Here is a 23486-nt window from a genome sequence, read left to right on the forward strand (position 1 = left end):
TCAATGAGCAACTGCCTTAAGTTCTGAAAGGGCTAACTGTGTGGTTATTCATTAGCTGGAAATAATGGCATTTATGGGAATAACATGCACAAATTTAGACTGACAAGGCTCCTGCATATGTGCCCCTTAAGATGAAAAACTTTTTATATTTTATAATATAAAACATGTTATCTTAAAATAAATGCTTATTGAACAAAAGACAAGAATCCAGACACCCAGGGACCAATTAAATAATGCTTTGTTGACTCTAAATTTTCTTAATGTTAATCATTAAGGGACATGAGCTGTGGAGAGACTTTGGGTGAAAGAAAAAAACTGATAAGTTGGGACAACCAATATTCTACAAAGATTTGTCGAGAATAAAATAAAACCCTGCAATAGTTTTGAGATGGGATCCTTGGTATGCATATGTTTCCACAGAAAGTGAAAAAATATGGCGACCAACCAAACTTATAAAGATTAGATCTGACCTTATAGCAAGTGAATCTTAAGAGCTACCTGGTTCTTACAAGTTGACATTGTTTCATACAGCTTGGAGAACTAATGCCCTCTTCTGGCCTGCTGGTGTATATGCAGGTAAGCCCTGTATTATTTGCAAAAGCAAGACAACACTGAAGGACAAAACAGGCAGCCTGGGTGATTTAACCTCAAAAGCATGCCTCTGGCACTTCAAGCAAGGTACCAAAATTGATGTTTCCTTGAAAAATTATATATGCACTAACATACCTATACTAATGATTTCAAAAGTTTGCTTACTTTCAGAACAAAAAACAGGACAATGTTGAAAACTGAACTTCTGCCTCTGGCCCTACTGCTTCTTCCAGAAATTGCATGCATATTAAAAATAAACCGGCTAGCGGAAAGGATCGATCCCAAAAAGACTGGAAAAAAAACAGATACAGCTAGCTTTTTCAGCGTTTGGTCAATGTATTATTTTTCTAGGGTACCCAAAAATATTTTATCTCCTAAACAAAATAAATTAATTTTGAGAACATAATGCCTCCATTCCCAGTAGTTGGGATGGGTGTTTTTGGTTGGTTACCAATGCTCATTTTTGCCTAAAGGGGTTAGTCAATTTAATAAAAATTTCATTTGGGGATTTCTTTCTTCTATCTTTCTTTCTCTCTTATTTTCTATCCCATCTTATATTAAGGAAAAGAGGGGAAGGAAGGAAGGATATAGGTTTGCAGAATAAAAGGTAGATTATTGAATCTACTAGCTTCAAAAATCCTACATTGGTATTTTAGAATGATGAAAATTTAAGACCTTTGATTGATGAAAATTTAAGACTTCAACTTTTGCTTCACATTGATATTAATTTTAATTGTATATTGTCATTCATCTTTACCTTATGTATTGTACATTATATGTTGACAAAATATTATATATTGTATGTTATATATTTAAGTTCATTTTGTTCAATGTTTATTTAATGTATTATTCATGTACCATTAATGTCTTATGAAAAACTATTAATAATCTGTTCAGAAAGATTGGGGATAATAGTTGGGATTTAATTATGTAGAAATCCTACTAGATACTAACTTACTATGTCATGGAGCAGGTTTGTTTAATTCTTGTATATGTCTTTAAAGAAATAGATTGATAATTATAAGAATACATAGAGTTGGTCTTCAAACTATTCAAAGATCCACAAAATATGGCATTTAAAGATGAGAGCTTTCCTGACAGAGAGAGACGTCCGCTCCTGGCCGCATCTCTATATGCATCATTGAAGATGGGGGCATCAAGGGACGAGGGTGCCAAAAAGTCACTGGACTGAGAAACTGCTCTAATCTCTACTGCTGATGATAGGATGACTGTCTGCAATGATCAACAGTGATGCTGAAAAGTTGACTGTCCAGCTTTAAAGAGACTAGATGGACCAGATCATTGGATTTCCTGCTTTAAAAAGCAGGTTGTTTGATGTTTTGGGCCGATAAGGATGAAGACTGATTGCCCCAATGAAAGAGAGAATAGGGTGACTGTCCAAGTGGTCTGCCTTCTCTGTCCCATCCACACTTGTAAGTTGCTTGCCAGCACTTCCTTTATTAGATGCAATTTCCTTCTTCGGTCTCTGATTGGATTGAATACTAGATAGCCACTGTGTTACTAGAAGCTTCAGTTTAAGAATTAAAAACACATTTATAGATTGATAATTGCAATTTTTCATGAAAAAAGGACTCCCTTTGATAGGATAGTGAAATACTTTCTCTCAGGTTAACAAGTATAAAAGGACATTTTTATGTACTTGATACCTGATGATTCTGTATATATGTAGTTTTGTGTATATAGTTCCTTTTTTTTTTAAGAGAAAGGGGATGTGTGGGAAGGACTGTAAGTTTTGTCACTAGTGAAAGCAGTCTTGGTGGGCTTTACCCTTGGACACCCCATGGTTACCTTGTGATAGACTGAGTGGAGCCATCCTTGGCCTGGAATTCAGGAAACAGACATGGGGACTCCACCTGGACTATTGTTTTCCGGATGGAACCTCAACAAGAGAAGTATACCGCACTTCGCACATGACCCAGACAGGAAGAGAGGAGAGAGCAACAGCAGGTTGAGACAGGGCTTGAGCACATGTGGATTAGCGAACAGGCTGGACTAGCACACATGCCAGAGTCACCTAAGGACCCGTCTCATGGAACGGATACTGGAAGGTTCACTCTTTTTTCCCTTTAACCTTTTCCCCTCTTGTGTAAGCTAGTTGGGTTGTATAATAAAGTTTAATTGTTAAGAAACAGAGCCTACAAAGTCCTTTGCGTATAGAGACAATGTCAATTATTAAGATATTATGTCATTAGTGCTGTTGATTTACTGATTTACTGAATCTCCACTTAGTCCTTGCATCAATACTATTGTTAGAGAACAAGACAACGTTCTTTTCCTTCTGTCTGCCTTCCTCTCACACATGGTCTCCTTAATGAACATGGTTACTATACAGAGAGGACAAGTATGTGAAACTAATACATGTGTTCTAACAAAATAATAAGCAACAGAAAATACTATTGTGGTTCTGGTTCTGGTAGTACACTAGAGTTTGAGGAAGCACATTACTATTTATGTTAATTAGAATATATCTGTCTATTATATGTATCTTATATGTCTGTCATATATATAGAGAGAGTTATGAAAATATGACATTCTTTACAAACACATGCAGTTCAAAAATAACTTTGAAAGGCAAGTGGTGGAAGAAAATGAGGTACATATCTCACTTTGTTACTGTTGGCATAGGCTCCAGAATCTTGACATCACAGTGGTCTGTCACCATGACTACTACAGAACCCTCACTCAATAATGTTTCATCTACCAAGTGCTCAAGTAAACTTCAGTGTTTATTTCCATAAAAAGGAAAAGATAATTTCACTCCTATTGAAAGTTTCCTTTACAGGCTCCAATATAAAGGTATCTTCAAATATCTAATTTGATTTTTATGATAGACTAATGGTTGCAGGATTTCTTCTGTCTTGATTCCTATAGATCGTGCCATCCAATACCTTAGTGGTTTCATGAAAAGTTACTCATGTTAGCAATATTAACTACCATTTCCCACGAGAAACAAAGTTATCGTATTAGAAGAGATATCATTTAAGCTACACATAAGAATGGTTTCTGTAAATCTTTTTGAAGTCTGTACAAGTTATGAAATAAGCTTATTTTCTGCTCTACTTAATTTTGTTATTCAATGTGATAGCAAAGAATTATTGGCAATTGGTCAGACTTAAATCCAAAAGTCTACAAATTCTCTCAATTTCAGAAAACATGTTATTATTTTCAACATGTATTTTGTTCTTTGGAACATATTTCACAATGTTTTAACATTAATTAATATTAGACAGAAGTAACCTTCCATACATGATCATTTTCTTTCCATTTTACTCATCATGAAATGGAGTTGGTACTACTTTTACCATATCTTTACACCATTGCATCATGCATGTGAAGACAACCATTAGCTATTGTCTCTCTTTGATGTATTGATTCACAGGCATCTTATCTACTTTCTAAGTAAAGAATATCGTTTCTCTGAACATTCTCCTTCAATTCTGTATGTTTTGAGCAGAGTAATATTCAGTTAAGTAGATATATAATTTTAAAATAATAATACATGCAGGAAAGAGTAAAGAAACCACCAAATGTAGTCAGTTCATAATGAAGGAGAAGACTTTTATTATGAATCAGAGAGGATAATGGTCAGATGCATCTGTGGGATTTCAGAGCAGATAGAAGAAGAAATATGTTTGCTATGACCAAGTCAGTCTAGGAAAGAAGGGAGAATATCTGAAAAAAATGTTGAGATAGCTGGAACAGGGATAGAAATTTTACCTTCATAAAGAAAGGGAGCAAGGGTTCTAAAACATTTTTGAATTAGCATAGTGAAAGTGTTGGGGATATTTGAGAAGGGAAAGGAATCTAGGTGGGGGCATGAAAATACATAGCAATTATATTTCCTTCCCCTTCAGTGAACCTGAAGTCCAGAATAGGTGTTAATATCCTGATAGAAGCCATAGGTCAATAGAGAGCCATGTGTCTTTTTTGCCAGGGTCAAAGGAAATGACCCATTTTCCTGGATAAGAATGATTTTACAAATTCATTTTATTATATTTATTTTTAAATTTATTCACTTTATATTCTGATTCTAGCCTATTCCCTGTCTCCTCGCATTGCTACCATCTTTCCCCTCATCTAAGCTAGTTCTCAGAAAGAAGGAGACCTACTGCCAAATCATCTGTCCCAAGGGTAGCACTTCTCAAGTGGACTGGCTGCATCCTTTTCCTCTCAGTCCTGGCAAATCATCCCCTCAAGGGGAAGTGATCAAGAAGTAGGCAACACAGTCAATGTCAGAGGCAGCCTCTACTCTTCATATTATGGGATTCACAGGGAGACTATGCTGTATATCCACCACAACTGAGGAGAGGAGGGGGTCTACGTCCTCTCCATGCATGGTCCTTGGTTAGTGCACCAGTCTCTGCAGGCCAACATGGGCCCATATTTTTGGCTATATTGGTTTCCTTGTTGATATCCTGTCCCATCCAGGTACATCTATTCCTAAACCCTTCTATAAAAAACCCTGTTTTCTCCCAATTTTTAAATTTATTTATTGTAATGTATTTTATTAATTTATTCATATTACATCTCAATCATTATACTATGCCTTGTATCCTCCCATTCCTCTCTCCCTCCCATTTTCCCCTTAATCCCTTCACCTATGACTGTGACTGAGGGGGACCTCCTTCCTCTGTATATGCTCATAGGGTATCAAGTCTCTTCTTAGTACCCTGCTGTCCTTCCTCTGAGTGCCACCAGGTCTCCCCATGCAGGAGCCTTGGTCAAATATGGGGCACCAGAGTTTGTGTGAAAATCAGTCCCCACTCTCCACTCAATGTGGAGAATGTCTTGTCCATTGGCTAGATCTGGGTAGGGTTTCAGAGTTTACTGCAGGTATTGTCCTTGGCTAGTACCATAGTTTGAAGAGGATTAAGAATTTCTCTTTCACGTTATGTATATAATTGTGTTGACATTTAATGAGAATAGCATGGAATCTGTAGATGGCTTTTGGTAAGGTGGACATTTTCATTAACTTAATCCCGCTAATACATAAGCATGGAAGATCTTTCCAACTTATGATTTCTTCAACTTTTTCTTTAAAAAGATGGAACTTTTCTCATACAGTATTTCACTTGCTTCATTAGAGTTATAGCAAGTTATTTTATATTATTTGTGGCTATTGTGAAATGTATTCTTTCTCTAAATTCATTCTCAGCCTATCTGTCATTTGTATATAGCAAATTTTGTATGGTGCTGAAGGATTTTATCAGATGTAGGTATTCTCTGGTATAATTTAGGTGTCTGTTCTGTGTACAATCATATCATAAGGTAACAACAATTTTTATCCTTTCCAATTTTTATCCCCTTGGTCTCCTTTAGTTGTCTTTTTCTATGGCTAAGAGTTCAAGTATCATCTTGAAGAAATATGGAGAAAGTGTTTAGCCTTGTCTTCTTGCTGTTCATGGAATTGTTTTAAGTTTCCCTCCATTTAATTTTAATGTTTGCCTTTATGTTTTTCTATGTTACCTTCCTAGTGTTCAGATAGGGCCCTTATGACCCCATTATATCCGTGAATTCTAACATGAAAGGGTGTTGGATTTTTGCCAGAGGTTTTTCAGCATCTAATGAGATAATCATGTTGTTATTTCCTTCATTTTGTTTATAGGGTGGAATAATAATAATGGATTTCTATGTTGAACCATATCTGCATTTCCAGGATAAAGCCTACTTGCTCATAGTGGATAATGTTTTGGTGTGTTCTTAGATTTGTTTTCTGAGTATTGTGTTGGGTGTTTTGCATCAGTGATTATAAGGGAGATTAGTTTGAAATTAACTTTCCTGTTGCAGCCTTTGTTTATCTTAGGTATTAGGGTGAGTGTGCTCTCACAAAATAACTTTGGCAGTGTTCCTTTAACAGTATAGTTATTAGCATTATTGTAAAAGTCTAGAATAGTTCTGATTTAAAACAATCTGGCCCTGGGCTTTAGTTGTTGTTGCATTAATTAAATCACTGCTTCTATTTCCTTTGGTGACATAGTTCACTGAAGGCTATTTACATGATACATGATTTTTATGGCTTTGTTATGTCATTCATTTCTTTACACTTTTCAACATTGTGGAGTAAGATCTGGATAAGATTGGATATGACTTTCATTGTTCACAACCTTATCTAAAACACTTGAAGGCTCTACAGATATCATGTATGCTCCAGTGATCTAGGTTTCAGCACAAATAGGCTTTGAGAAATATTAGCTTTTCACTGAGAGCCTCCAATATCTCCCTGAAACTTTTTAATTCCCAATCTGGCAATTGCCCTTCTCCTTATTTCCAGGTTGCTCCCTATTTCACCCAAATACAGCAACGCTCACAGTGTTCTTTCTTTCCACTTAATTATTGGATGCCCATGTGCCAGGACTCTCATGGCTCTCATCTTGTAGCATCCAGTCTGTTACTTGTCCTAGTTTGTGACAGACACTTGCACTGTGTGTGCCAGATACTTCTACAAATTCAGTGGAAATATCTGTCTTTCATAGAATAAGCGTCTGCCTATAGAATTCAGCACTTTCCTTTACAGTCATATCCACTAACTTCCATATGCAGAACTCGACGGCCCACCACACTAGGGTTGCAGCTTTTACCCAATTTGCTTCTCTCAGGTGGTCTGTCCTTGTTTTCACTTCCCTTTCATGTATGTCTAGGAAGGCACTTTTCTCCACTCATCTCTAACACAGGGACGTTACTTCCCAGGTACCCTGACATATTTGCTCTACATCTGGTGGCTGCTGCTTGCTTCCAAGCCCTGACCAGCTAGAACTAAATCTGTCCAATCACAGCCTCACCTTTGTGCTCAAATGCACTTGATGTCAGCACTGTATCTTCATAAAGACATGTTCCTTTGCAGTGATACTTCACGCTCCTCGTTAGCATAGTCCAAGGAGATAGAGTCTTCATCTTCCTTTGTACAATAGTGGCTCTGCACAGGAAGGGGAACCTGGAATGTTCCTGACACCTGAGAACAAATGTGATTTCCAGAACAGAGAGAAGACTTGATATCCCACAGGCATGGAGGAGTGTTTGAAGTGTTTCAGGCTGTAGTGGGTCAGAAAGTGAACAGTAATCTGGTGAATGCAGACTCATGCTGTTCTGGGAAGAATAGAGAAGAGGACAGGAGCAGTAGATCAAACATCCTGCCATGCACCTTGTGTACTTGAGACAGTGTTGGCCCCTGGCCTCTTTTTTTGTGAACTAGAATTGTGGCACTGAAGGAAAGAGAGTTCTGACCCATGATGGACAAGAGGCTAACCTCGGGACGCTGGCTATTTTGGATCTGTTTCTTGCCATTCACAGGGTCTGTGCACTTATTTGTCTCTGGTGATAACAATTATTCAAGCCAGGTTTGAGGGCGCATACCTATATTCTGACCACTTGGGAGACAGTGGCAGGCTATTCTTGGTGAGTTTGAGGCCAGCTTGGTCTACAATGTGAGTCCAGGACAGCCAGGACTGTTACACAGAGAGAACCTGTCTCAAATCAATCAATCAATCAAACAAACAAAAAACCCAAGCAAAACAAAACAATTATCCAGAAACTACTATGAAGATGTTTTTCCCACTCTGTTTGGGAGGTAATGGCACTATGTGAGGAAGACTGTGTGTGACAAAAGCTCTTGAGATACACATGCAGATCACAGGTTTCTGTGTAGTTTGAAAACATAGGAGGCAGGTCCAGATAAAATGAGTGATGTGAGAAGGATCCCAGTGAATTGCAAGGACAATCTTGTCCTCTGCCAACAGCTATAGGTTTCTGTGAAAAATGTTTAGCCCATGGTCAGATTGAGGGGATCAGATGGTCCTCTTGTAATGAAGGAGAGGTAGACTGTCCTTGGAATCTCAAGATGAGTAGTAAAACAAGCATTTCCAACATGGAGGTGAATCCTTCCTTCCAGAAGAGCCCCAGTCCTTCTCCCTGGCACGTAGAAAAAGAGAAAAAATCAGATTAATTTTCAGTTCTGTCATGTCCAAAATGTTTAATGAGAAAAGGAGTGTGTGTGTGTGTGTGTGTGTGTGTGTGTGTGTGTTATTTGATTGTTTTTTTACTGGATCTTTCTATAAAGCCTGTTTTCGGCTGAAGGTTAATTACTATATTTGTTTTGTGTCAAAATCACAGATGCCTTTCTGCTGCTGTCCCTCGAGTGCCATAAGTAAAGAATGTGCCACCACAATCAGCCTCAATAATGAGCATTTATTAGAGGTAACTGCATAAAAAGATAGTACACTATTATTAAACCAAATTTTTATATCTTGAAAAGGCTGCATAACAACCTCAGTTACAGTAATAAATAATATATTTTATCTTCCTGACCTGCAAGGCTGTACAGTACAGAATATTTCCAATTGCCTTTATTGTGCCATGAGTATTAATAATCTTAGATGTAGGATGTTTTTTTCCCAAGACAAGGCTGTTTGCCATAAAGATTGTATTAATTTAAAAATAAATAATAAAGTTTGAAGACTCTCTGTGGATAAGACTGACATCTCACATATCTGAAATTTCTGTGTCCTTACATCCATGGCACAAAGTCTTAATATGTAGAAATTTTGCCAGAATGAAAGATAAAAATGGGACAAAGAAACAATGAAAAATTCTCACTAAATATTGAGACACAATTTAAGTTCTCATTTGTATTTCCTGTGGAGAGTAATGAGAAACAGTATGGGTGAAATTTGAAATAGATCAAAATGTCTCTGCCTGTGTTATACAGCATATTCTTTGTCGAAATTGGATACTAAAGTGTTGCTTGGAAACATGCCTATAATATAATTGTATTTTAAGCCTCATTTTAGCATAAAAGTGTAAAAAAGAAGTTGTTGAAAAAGGATAATGCCAGCTGCCTTCAGTAAGAGCCAAATATAGAAGAGTTGGTGCAGAAGTGCCTTATTTAGATATCAGTAGGTGGATAGTGTTTTGGTAAGGGATCTCGAAAAGCAATGTCAGTATAAAAATGAAAATGTGAGGGAATATAACCATTGGGCTTTCCTTAGAGCAACAAAATCATTGTATTATAGACTGGGACACAGAAGCCAAAACTAATATCTCACTGGAGACAATGGTGAGTCAGGCAGTGATTGAATTGCTTTTTTCTCATCTCCAGGCAACTATATTGCTTACCCAGGACAAGAAATACTTTCAGGTTGGGGTCACCACACAGATTCTGGCCATGATTGCAAATATGGGTTTCAATTTTGTTTCAATGAGCTGTCACAGGAAGAGACAAAGGGAGGAAAGGGTGACGAGGAATTATTTTTTTTCTAACATGGTATTCTACTTTAATTCTTTGTTTTTTACATCTTTTTTTTACTTTATTAATTTATTCTTGTTACATCTCAATGGTTATCCCATCCTTTGTATCCTCCCATTCTTCCCTCCCTCCCATTTTCCCCTTATTCCCCTCCCCTATGACTGTTCCTGAGGGCGATTACCTCCCCCTGTATATGTTCATAGGGTATCAAGTCTCTTCTTGGTAACCTGCTGTCCTTCCTCTGAGTGCCACCAGGTCTCCCCTTCCAGGGGACATGGTCAAAGGTGAGACACCAGAGTATGTGAGAAAGTAATATCCCACTCTCCACTCTACTGTGGAGAGTGTTCTGTCCATTGGTGACGAGGAATTTTAACTGACAGCTGTGTTTAGTCTTCATTTAAAGTTACAATCTGACTCTGTTAGGTGTTAGGTATATAGCAGATCACTTCAGGAACTCAACTGGGTCTGTAGATAAAAACATAATCTGGGAAAACAGAGCAACTAAATTCAGGAAAGGAAAATGTTTTGTTCGTTCAGAATGTAGGAGGTCACGGTTTCTGCATCTGTTCACTAGCAAAAAGCATGGAGTGAGGCCAGTTTTGATTCCTGAGTTACTTTCTTCCATTTCACCAGGAACAGGGAAAATCTCCTGCATTTAAACACAGAGTGGCTTATGGAAGGTGAAATATCAAGGTAAACTTTCGTGAGACAAACATTATGAAGGGTAAATAAGAGATGGCCTTTTCTCAGGTAAAGATATGTGTGTAGGGGGACAGGTTGATTGTCCTTACAACAATACTTCATTGTTAAAATATTTGAAACTTCACTATGAAGACTCAAATTTTCAGAGTTAGTTTTTCAGTTGATTCTCCTTATTAACTCTTTAAATATTTTGTCACATGTGTGTTAAAGCCAGCATATTTTAAGTCTTTTATTAAGTCTTTTTTTTTTAAGGACAACTTCTATAAATGTGGTGGCGCACACCTTTAATCCCAGCACTCGGGAAACAAAGGCAGGTGGATCACTGTGAGTTCGAGGCCAGCCAGGTCTACAAAGTGAGTCTAGGATGGCCAAGGCTACACAGAGAAATCCTGTCTCGAAAAACCAAGAAGAAAAAGAAGAAAATAATAATTTGTAAACATTATAAAATTTATGGCTTCAAAGATGAATATAGGCATTCAACTTTTACAGAGACAGAGTGGGATCATATTTATTTGTAAATATAGGCCAATCTTTTATGAATATTCCATCTGAGGGCCTAGTTAAGTAGTTCTAAGCCTTCCTAATGCTTCAAGCTTTATTAGCATCCCTCATGTGTCGGTATGTCGTATGATGTCACCACACACAAGTTCAGTGCTTCTGGACAATTGGATCATTGCAGAGACATCAAAACATTATTTTTTGGAATATAATATATTTTTAAAATGCATTTTAATTATTGCTAAGAGAACAAGTTCTATAGTTAACTAATTTTTCTTGTATGAAAAATAGAATTTAGCCAGTGGATATAAATAAATTTTGTTTACTTTAATTTCAGGGCCTACTGAATTTAAAGGATGTGGCTATAAACTTCTCCAAGGAAGTTTATACTTCCTTGGAGTAAGAATGTCTGGACTCTGCTCACAGGGCTTTGTATGGAGTTGTCATGCTGGAAAATTACAACAACCTGGTTTCTGTGGGTGAGACTATTTTTATTTCACCTTTATAGGTATTGATTATTGTCTTATTTATAGGTAACATTTTATGTCCATTTATCTTATTTTTACATTTAACCTACTGATAATTCAATCACCTATGCCTTTCGTATTAGTAGCCAGTAACTCTTATATATGATACTACTTTGATTTCAACAGTTGTCACATTTTTAATGTATTTATTAAGGAAAGTGTATCCTGAATTTTTAAAACTCTTGAATTATGAAGAGTCTAAAATATTTTGGAAGGAAGTGAACACTAGGAAATCACACATGTATATTTTATGCCTTTCCATTTTACCTATTTGTCACAAACCTATGCCAGTACCCAGCTACATTGTATGTTATATCTGTATGTCTCTTTAAATGTACAGGTGTTTCAGTTTCAAAATCAGAGTTAGTAACCTGTAGTGAACAAAAGGAAGAACGCTGGATGGCAGATAAAGATGAGACAGAAGAAAGAGAACGAGGTAAGAGGAAATAAAATGACAGAACATGTAATGCCTCTAAATCAAGGAGCAATCTAGTTCTCAATGTGATGATACAACCTATTCAATAGAAATTATTCCTAAGAATTTCTCTTAAAATCATCTACTAAATGTATAGTACAGCATGGATGTTTGATTCTTGCCTTATTTTATCTTAGTAGTAGTGATTTGAAATGCAGTATGTTATAGACATTTGACAAACTAGTAGCTCATTCTGTATTCTAATTACTGATAATATTTTTGTTGCATGTGAATGATAAATAGATTTGGGTGTTTCTATTATTTATTCCATTAAAAGGATTTTATAGCATATATATTGCTTATAATTTTTTTCTTTCACATCCTCGCAAACCATCTCTTCTCTTTACAATAACTCCATGTCATGATTTCTCCACACCCCCACTGTTTAAAGAAAAAAGAAAACAATAAAAGACAAAATGGATTTAAACTTTGAACTGGATTTGTGCTCATAACTTTTCCTGAACCTAAGTCATGAAATATGATTAATAGATCCAATGTTATATCCTAAAAACGCTTATTTTTTCCCTCTCCACTTATCTATGTAGTAAAAATAGATTTTCAGCTTGGGTGAGACGTTTTACCTCTTTCCCATTCTCAAAACAAGATTTTTCTGCCTTGAACTTGTGCATACTATCAGTGGGGTTATATGTGTATTAGTCGTGTTGTGTCTATAAGGTACTGTTTATTGAGAGTCATACAACATTTCTGGCCTTTATAATCCTTTGCCTCATTTTCCACATAAGTCCCTGAGCCGTGTTAAAAGGGGTGTGATAAATATAACCCACTTAAAACCAAGTACTCCACAGTCTCGAAATATCTACAGTTTGTCACATTGTTGACCTCCACATTAAGCTTCGCTATTGAAGGTTGAGTGATGTACAGATCTATTGGAAAAGGAATGTCTTATGGAAGCATATTATTGCCATTTTAATTTAGAAAAAACAATAGTAGGTTTTAATATTAAGCTATGACTTGGCTTCATACATAGGTCAGATGTGGGTTTCACCTTCCAAAGCTACCGTAATGCCATTCAAAAAGTAGTCGGTACTGAGAAAGAATTTGTGGAATTATTTGTACCAGTGAACATATCTTGGAGGAAGGCCATCATAGGACATCATAGAGTTCATATCTGCGTGTCTCTGAAATAATTTTGTCTTTCTATTACACTAGTAATACCTGTCAATACTACGAGTACAAGTCAGTAGGGGTTATACACTCATCTGTATTTTGTATAGTTTAAATAAATAGCAAATAATGCATCCATGGGGCTTTACCAAAATAATATTTGCTTGTTTATTTATTTACCTTAGTCTTGAATGTAACCTCCTTTCCTCCTGGTCCCATTATCCGTATCTCTTCTTCCATCTTCCTTCACTACTTCCAGAAAAGGGAAGACTAGAACAACAACTCACCCTAGGACATCAAGGCACATGAAGCCTGAGCCCATCTTCTTCCCTTGTAGCCTGCCTCAGGAAAGTTATTGAACAGTAGTCAACAGAGTTCATGTTAGAGGAGGCTTTTGGTCCACTTACTAGGAGGTCCATATGAAATTTGATGTGTCCAGTGGCTACATCTCTGTAGATGGCCTAGGTTCAGCCTATGCATGGTCTGTGGTTGATGCTTCAGGCTCTGCAATCCACCTGGGCCCACAGTAGTGGCTTTGTTCTCCTTTTGTGATGCTTATGTCATTTCCACATCCTTCTGCCATCCTCCCACTCCTCCACAAGACTCCCTGTGCTCTGCCCAATGTTTGGCTATGAGTATCAATAGGTGATAGAATCTGCTGTTGTGTGGAGCCTCTCAGAGGACAACAATGCTAGGCTCCATTCTTCAAGAAGAGCAAAGTATTCTAATAGTATCAGGGATTTGTTCTCTCCTATGAGGTGGGTCTCAGGGTGTACCAGGCCTAGGTTAGACATTTGCTCATTCTCTGTTCTATCTTTATTCCTTTACATCTTGTGGAAAGAGTAAATTTTGCATCTACCTTTGTTTTGAGTTGGTTGCTGTTCTGCTTCTTCTACTAGGTGTCCTGTCTATTTCTTCAGTCTCCATGATTCTGCTACTACAATTCTCAGTGAGAAACACCCCCATATCCTCCCAGAAACCTCCAATACCTTAGGCCTCCAGCTTGTCACAGAGATGCCCCCACATATGGTTATTCTTTTACATGAAGCCTTCTGTCCTGCTGTCCTTAATCTCACCAGGTCTGATTTCCACCATCATTTTTCTCAGCACACCCTCTCATACACTGTTACTTCTCTGCAAATTCTTCCACAGTCTATCCTTTTTATCATTTAATTTTAGATAAAAGCACCACCCTCTTGGGTTCTTCTTTTTCCTTATCTTCTTAGAGCCTATTAATTGTATATGATTATCTTTTACTATATAGCTAAATTACAATTATAAGTGAGTAAATGTCATGTGTGTATTTCTGGGTCTATGTTACCTCACTATGGATAATCTTGTCTAGTTCTATCTATTTGACTACCAATTTTGTGGTGTCTTTGTTTTTAATAGCTGAGTAGTATCCCATGATATAAATGTAACCACAGTGTCTTTATCCATTCTTTCATTGAAGGACAAAAGGGTTACTTCCAGGTTCTCTCTCTTAGAAGTCAAGCTGATATGAACATAGTGAGCAAATCTCCTTAGTGCATGATATGGTGTAGCACATTTTGGCTATAATCCCTGAATTTGTATATCTGGGTTGTAAGGTAGAACTATTCCCAAAAATCTGAGAAAGCACCAGTTTGATTTTTCAAGATTTCTTATAACTTCGCACTCCCATCAGCAGTGGAAGGTTCAACTTTCTCCATGTCCTTGCCAACATGTGCTACCACTTGACCTTTTTATGTTCCTCATTCTGATGGGTATAGGATGAAATCTCATAATCGTTTTGATTTACATTTCCCAGATTACTAAGGATGTTGAGCATTCCCTTAGGTGATTCTCAGCCAATAAAGATTCCTTTGATGAGAATTATCACATCAGTTCTCTATCTCATTTTTTATTGGATTCGGTTTGATGGTTTAATTTTTTCAGTTCTTTATATACTTTGTATATTACCACTTTGTCAGAGGGTGGGTTGGTGATAATTTTCCCAATCTGTAGGATGCTGACTTCTTCTACTGATACTTTACTTAACCTTGCACAACCTTTTCCATTTCATCAGGTCCTATTTATTTATTGTTGAACTAACAACATGAGCTGCTTGTGTTCTAGTCAAGAATTTGACTCCTGTGCCAATGAGGTCAAGATTGATCTCCATCTTCACTTCTGAAAGATTTAGTGTATCTGAGTTTATATTGAGATCTTTGAACCACATGGACCTCAGTATTATTCAGGGTGATAAATATGAATCTATTTGCATTTATTCTACCTGTAGACATTGAGTTAAAACAGAACCAATTGTTGAAGGTGCTTTCTTTTATCCATTGTATGGATTTTTGTTCTTTTGAAAATATCAATTGTTCGTTCTGGTGTGTTTGTAGATTTGATTTTGAGTATTCCATTGAACAACCGCTTTATTTATATACCAGAATGTTGAAGTTCTTATTAAACTTGCTCTCTACTACAGTTTGAAATCAGATGTGTAGATACCACCAAATGTTCTTTTATTGTATAGGATTGTTTCAGCTATTCTGTTTTTTATTTTCCATACTACCTGAGAAATATTCTCCCCATGATTGTAATGAATTCTTTTGGCATTTTGAGGGCAATTGTAGTTAATCTGCAGATTCATTTTGGCAAAATGACCACCTTCACTATATTAATTTTACGGATCCAAGAGCATGACAAACCTTTCCATTATCTGATCTGATATGTTCTTCAGTTTCCTTCTTCTGAGACTTGAAGCTTTTGTCATCCAGGTTTTTACTTGCTTGTTTAGAGTTACATCAAGATATGTTATATTATTTATAGCTATTATGAAGGTTATATTTCCATAATTTCTTTCTCAGCCAGGTTTTTCTTTACTTACAGGTTGTCTACTGAAATTTTAGTTAATTTTAAACTCAGCCACCTAGCTTAAAGTGCTTATCAGATGTAGGAGTTCTCTGATATCCTTTTTCAGGTCATTTTTGTATAGTAATTTATGATCTGTGAATACTGATACTTTGCCCTCTTTCTTTCCAACATGAATCCACTTAAAGACCTTTAGTTGGAGATCCAAGATGGCGGCGAGCAGTGTGGACCGTGTTTGGAAGTTCCAGTGAACAATTCAGGGAATTGCACAGATTTCTGAACCAGGAACACCAAGGTCTCCACACCACGGCAGCAGGAGTGCTCCACGGTTTGGAGGGACCAGGTTGCGGAGGACCTGCTTGCCCCTGCACATGGGAGGAGCACAGATTGTCTCGGATCAGAGCAGCAGTGGCAGAGACAGCAGAGACACCAGTGTCACCAGCGGCACCAGTGATGGTGGCTGAGGTTTGCAGCTCAGAGCCTACCAGTGGAGGAGATTGGTGTGGTGGACAGTGGGAGTTGCTGCAGGAGAGGGGAGTCTGGACAGGATTTGGGTCGCATGGTGCCTTGAGACCCAAACTGGACTCAGCAGACAGTTCAGCCCCAGAGTCCCGGGTTTGCTCAGTGCACTGTGCCAAGGAGACATTGGCTCAGCTCAGCAAGCAATTCTACCCGAGGCACTACCTCAGCGCAGGCACAGCTCCCCTGCTGTGACACAGGCTGAGCCAAGCACTCAGTTCCACCCTAGGATCCAGCTCAGCACAGCTGCAGTTCTCCTGCTGTGACGTAGGCTGGGTGGAGCGCTCAGTTCCACCCTAGGCACCAGCTCAGTGAATCCGCAGTTCTCCTGCCGTGACACAGGCTGGGCAGTGAGCTCAGTTCTACTCTAGGCGCTAACTCAGTGCAGCCGCAGTTCTCCTGCGGTGACGCAGGCTGGGCAGAGTGCTCAGTTCCACCTGAGGCATCATCTCAGTGCAGCCAGATTTCTCCTGCTGTGGCAGACGGTTCAGGCCCTGAGAATCTAGCTGAGTTCGATGCATGGTTCGGGCCCGGGATCCCTGGCTGGACTTGGCAGGGGACCCAAAAGGCTGTGGATACCTTCACCTGATCCAACGCTCATTCAAAGACCCAGAACAATTGCAGGACCCACAGCAAAGGGGAGCTGAGGATAACTTGCTGTGAGAGCCCAAAATGACAGGGCTAACCTCCTGCCATCCACACCAGTGAAGTATCAGAGCTTCCAGCCTACTGAAATCGTGAGAAAACAAGTGAATCTATCATCAGACTCCCTCCACCCAACTCTGGATGTTACCCAACAAAAACAGAGATGGCAAGATGTCTAAAGGACAGCATAAAAGCATACACAAAAAACCCCAAAACAACATGACATCTCCAGTTTCCAGCTATCCCAAAGAAAACAAACCAGAGAACTCAAATACAACGGAAACACAAGAAAATGACCTCAAATCCTTGGTAATGAGGATGATAATGGAGGAAACAAATAAAATTCTAAATCAGATGCAGGAAGAGGCAGCCAAGCAGGTGTGAGACATAAAAGAAGCACATAGAGTGGAACTGGAAAATTTTCAGGAAAATGTAAACAACCAGATGAAAGAAAGAAATAAAACGGTTCAAGATCTGAAGACCTATAAAGCGACAAGGGAAGAAACTCAGGAATATACAAAAATTCAGATGAAAGAAATAAAAAAATCTGTTCAAGATATGAATATGAAAATGGATTCAATGATAAACATACAGACAGAAGAAAAATGAGAACGTGAGGCCTCAGAGTAGAAGGCGAATGACACAGTGCTGAGCTTTTCAAACAGAATCCAAGAGATGGAAGAACGAATCTCAAGTCTAGAAGATACAACAACAGATCTTGAAGCAACCATTAAAGAAAATGCCAAATCTGGAAAACTCCTGACACAAAACATCCAAGAAATTAAGGACAACATGAAAAGAAGAAATCTGAGGATAATAGGCATTGAAGAAAGAGAAGATATCAGACTCCAAGGCCCAGAAACTATTCTCAACAAAATCATAGAAGTAAATTTCCCCAATCTAAAGAAAGAGATGCCTATAAACATACAAGAAGCCTACAGAACACCAAATAGAATTGACCAGAAAAGAAAAACTGCCCGTCACATAATAATCAAAACACAAAACATACAGAACAAAGAAAAAATATTAAAAGCTGCACGGGAAAAGGGCCAAATAACATTTAATGGCAAACCTATCAGAATTACACCCGACTTCTCAGCAGAGACCATCAAAGCCAGAAGGGCCTGGAAAGAGACCCTGCAAACCCTAAGAGACCACAGATGCCAGGCCAGCCTACTTTACCCAGCAAAACTATCAATAACCATTGATGGAGAAAACAAAATATTCCATGACAAAACCAAATTCAAACAGTACCTATCCACAAATCCAGCTTTACAGAAGGTACTAGAAGGAAAACTCCATCCCAAAGGGTCAAGCTACAACCAAAACTACTAAGGAAATAGATAAGTATACCATGGCAAAAGCACAACTACACAAACACTCGACTGGAAAGAACATCAAAATTAAGATTCTTAATAGTAACTGGTCATTAATATCTCTCAACATCAAGGGTCTCATTTCTCCGATAAAAAGACAGAGAATAACTGAATGGGTGCATAAACAGGATCCAACATTCTTCTGCATTCAAGAAACACATCTCACCCATAACGATCGGCTTTACCTCAGGATAAAAGGTTGGAAAAAATATTCCAAACAAATGGTCACAAGAAGCAAGCAGGCGTAGCCATTTTAATATCGAACAAAATAGACTTTCAACCAAGATTAATCAAAAGGGATGAGGATGGACACTTCATACTTATCAAAGGTAAAGTCAATCAAGATGACATCACAATTCTGAACATCTATGCTCACAATACAAGGGCACCCACATCTGTAAAAGATCTGCTAAAAAGGCTTAAACCACACATCGATTCCCACACAATAATAGTGGGAGACTTCAACACCCCACTATCACTGAAGGACAAGTCATTGAAACAGAAACTAAGCCGAGAAATAACATCATTAACCAATGCCATGGGTCAAATGGATCTAACAGATATCTATAGAACTTTTCACCCAAACAAGAAAGAATATACCTTCTTCTCTGCACCCCATGGAACCTTCTTCAAAATTGATCACAACGTAGTTCACAAAGCAAGCCTTAACAGATACAAGAGGATTGAAATAATACCTTGTATCCTATCAGAACATCATGGGCTTAAGCTGCAATTCAACAACAACAGAAATAACAAAAAGCCTACACGTATGTGGAAACTAAACAACTCTCTGCTAAATGACACCTGGGTCAGGGAAGAAATAAAGATAGAAATCAAGGAGTTTCTGAAATTCAATGAAAATGAAGGAACAACATACCCAAATTTGTGGGATACATTGAAAGCAGTGCTAAGAGGAAAATTCATAGCACTAAGTGCCTTTAGAAAGAAATTGGCAGCATCACACATAAACACCTTAACGACAGAACTGGAAGCCCTAGAAAAAAAGAAGCAGAAACACCCAAAAGGAGTAGATGTCTGGAAATAATCAAACTCAGGGGTGAAATTAACAAATTAGAAACTAAGAAAACAGTCCAAAGAATCAACAAAACCAAGAGCTGGTTCTTTGAGAAAGTCAACAAGATAGACAGACCATTAGCCAAACTAACTAAAAGGCAGAGAGACAGTATTGAAATCAACAAAATCAGAAATGAAAAGGGTGACATAACAACAGACACTGAAGAAATACAAAGAATCATAAGATCCTATTTTGAAGGCATATATGCCACAAAATTTGAAAATCTAAGGGAAATGGATGATTTTCTTGATCAATTTCACTTGCCAAAGTTGAGTGAAGAGCAGATAAACAAGCTAAATAGTCCCATTTCCCCTACAGAACTTGAAGTAATCATTGATAGTCTCCCAACCAAAAAAAGCCCAGGGCCAGATGGTTTCAGTGCAGAATTCTACCAGACCTTCAAGGGCGAGCTAATACCGATACTCTTCAAGCTACTCCAAAAGATAGAAAGGGATGGAACATTACCAAATTCATTCTATGAGGCCATAGTCTCATTGATACCTAAACCTCACAAAGACTCAACAAAGAAAGAGGATTTCAGACCAATTTCTCTTATGAACATCGATGCAAAAATACTAAATAAAATACTTGCAAAACGAATACAAGAGCACATCAAAGATATCATTCATCATGACCAAGTAGGCTTCATATTAATCATGCAGGGATGGTTTAATATACGGAAATCCATCAATGTAATGCACCGTATAAACAAACTGAAAATAAAAAACCACATGATCATCTCTTTGGATGCAGAGAAAGCATTTGATAAAATCCAATACCCATTCATGTTTAAAGTTTTAGAGAGATCGGGAATACAAGGCACTTTCCTCAACATAATAAAGGCTATATATAGGAAGGCAATAGCCAAAATCAAAGTAAATGGTGAGATACACAAAGAAATTCCTCTAAAATCAGGAACAAGGCAAGGCTGCCCACTCTCTCCATATCTCTTCAATATAGCACTCGAAGTTCTAGCTAGAACAATAAGACAACAAAAGGAGATCAAAGGTATTCAAATGGGAAAGGAGGAAGTCAAATTATCCCTATGTGCAGATGATATGATAGTCTACATAAGTGACCCTTAAAATTACACCAGAGAACTCCTACAGCTGATAAACACCTTCAGCAAACTGGCTGGATACAAAATTAACTCAAAAAAGTCTGTAGCCTTCCTATACACAAATGACAAGCTTGCAGAGGAAGAAATTAGGAAAACTACACCCTTCACATTAGCCACAAGCAAAATAAAGTACTTAGGAGTTCCTCTAACTAAGCAAGTGAAGGACTTGTTTGAAAAAAATTTCAAAACTCTAAAGAAAGAGATTGAAGATGACATGAGAAGATAGAAGAATCTTCCTTGCTCATGGATTGGGAGAATTAACATAATAAAAATGGCCATCCTACCAAAAGCAATCTACAGATTCAATGCAATCCCTATCAAAACACCTACACAATTTTTAAAAGACATTGAAAGTTCAATTCTGAACTTCATATGGAAAAACAAAAAAACCCAGAATAGCTAAAACAATCTTGTACAATAAAAGGTGCTCTGGAGGAGTCTCCATACCTGATCTCAAACTGTACTATAAAGCAATAGTAATTAAAACAGCATGGTACTGGCACAGCAACAGGCTGGTTGATCAGTGGAATCGAATCAAAGACCCAGATATGAATCCACACACATATAGTCATTTGATTTTCGACAAAGAAGCCAAACCCATTCGATGGAAAACGGATAGCATCATCAACAAATGGTGCTGGTCTAACTGGATGTGTATGTGTAAAAAAATGCAACTGGACCCATATTTGTCACCTTGTACAAAACTCAAATCCAAGTGGATTGAAGACCTCAACATAAAACCAGAGACACTAAGTCACTTAGAAGAAAAAGTGGGAAAGAGCCTGGAACATATTGGCACAGGAGACAACTTCCTGAACAGAACACCAACAGCCCAGGCATTAATGTTAACTATTAATAAATGGGACCTCATGAGGCTGAGAAGCTTCTGTAAGGCAGGAGACACTGTTAAGAGAACAAAGCGACAGCCTACAGACTGGGCAAAGATCTTCACCAACCATACATCTGACAAAGATCTAATATCCAAAATATATAAAGAACCGAAGAAATTAAACACCACCAAACGAAATAACCCAATAGAGAAATGGGGCTTGGAACTAAACAGAGAATTTTCAACAGAGGAATATCAAATGGCTGAGAAACACTTAAAGAAATACTCAACCTCCTTAATCATCAGAGAAATGCAAATCAAAACAACTCTGAAATTCCATCTTACATCCATCAGAATGGCTAAGATAAAAAATTCAAGCGACACCACATGCTGGCGAGGATGTGGGGAGAGAGGAACACTCCTTCATTACTGGTGGGATTGCAAACTAGTACAACCACTTTGGAAATCTATCTGGTGCTATCTCAGAAAAATGAGAATAGGGCTTCCCCAAGACCCAGGTATTCCACTCCTTGGAATATACCCAGAAGATGCTCCAGCACACAGGAAAAAATTTGCTCAACCATGTTCATAGCAGCCTTATTCATAATAGCCAGAATATAGAAACAGCGTAAGTGTCCCTCAATAGAAGAATGGATAAAGAAACTGTGGTACATATACACTATGGAATACTATTCAGCTATTAAAAACAAGGAATTCCCAAAATTTGTGGATAAATGGATTGAGCTAGAAATGATGATAATGAATGAGTTAACACAGAAGTAGAAAGACTCAAATGGTATATACTCACTTATATCTGCATATTAGCCCAAGGGGCATATCCCACGAAAGCCTTCACTTACCAGGAAACTTAGACAGAGGGGAGGACATTCTAGTGGGACTCTATATGAGAGAATCGTGGGAGAATGGCAAAGTAGAAGGATCCAGAGGGTCCTGGAAGCCTACAAGTAGAACATTATGATAGGCAGATTTGGGCACAGAGGTCCTGCTCAAACTAAGGCACCAGCCAAGGACAATACAGGTGGTAAACCTTAAACCCCTACCCAGATCTAGACAATGGACAGAACACTTTCCACAGTAGAGTGGAGAGTGGGATATTACTTTCTCACATACTCTGCTGCCTCACCTTTGACCATGTTCCCTGGAGGCAGAGACCTGGTGACACTCAGAGGAAGGACAGCAGGTTACCAAGAAGAGACTTGATACCCTATGAACATATACAGGGGGAGGAAGTCCCCCTCAGGAACACTCATAGGGGAGGGGAATAAGGGGAAAATGGGAGGGAGGGATGAATGGGAGGATACAAGGGAAGGATAACCATTGAGATGTAACAAGAATAAATTAATAAAGGAGAAAAAATGAAAAAAATAAATACAACTTGTTAATTTATAAATTTGATGAATCACCCATTAATGAATCCATTCATAAATTATTTGACATATTTAAATGACAATATCTCAGTAGTTTTATATATAGACATTAAGATAACATTTTAGAAGTAATTTTTGGTTTACATTTTTTCAATTGAATACCTAGAGTAAACATTCATTGTGTCCCAATTACATAGGATCACACTTATCATTGTTAAGATGCAGGAATATTATGTATAACTAGGGATGAGGCATATTTGCCTCATCTTGTTAGCTACAAATTCTTTAAGGGAGCAATATTTTAGATCAAACTCCTATAAAGGAGAGTGTGATGAGGAAAAATGCTTCACATACTCTATTAGCATAAACATATGGACCAGAGAAAGATTTGCCATGTTAAAGCCTTAATCCCATCTTCCCACAATGGATCCAAATGGCAATGATTTTTCCCACAAAACACACCCACTCAGGTCTTATTATACTCAGTGTTTCCTCTGCTCCCCAGATATTCTCTTCCTA

This window comes from Acomys minous (genome assembly GCF_964271855.1).
Source record: "Acomys minous genome assembly, contig: scaffold_52, whole genome shotgun sequence".
In the NCBI taxonomy this organism is placed as follows: Eukaryota; Metazoa; Chordata; class Mammalia; order Rodentia; family Muridae; genus Acomys; species Acomys minous.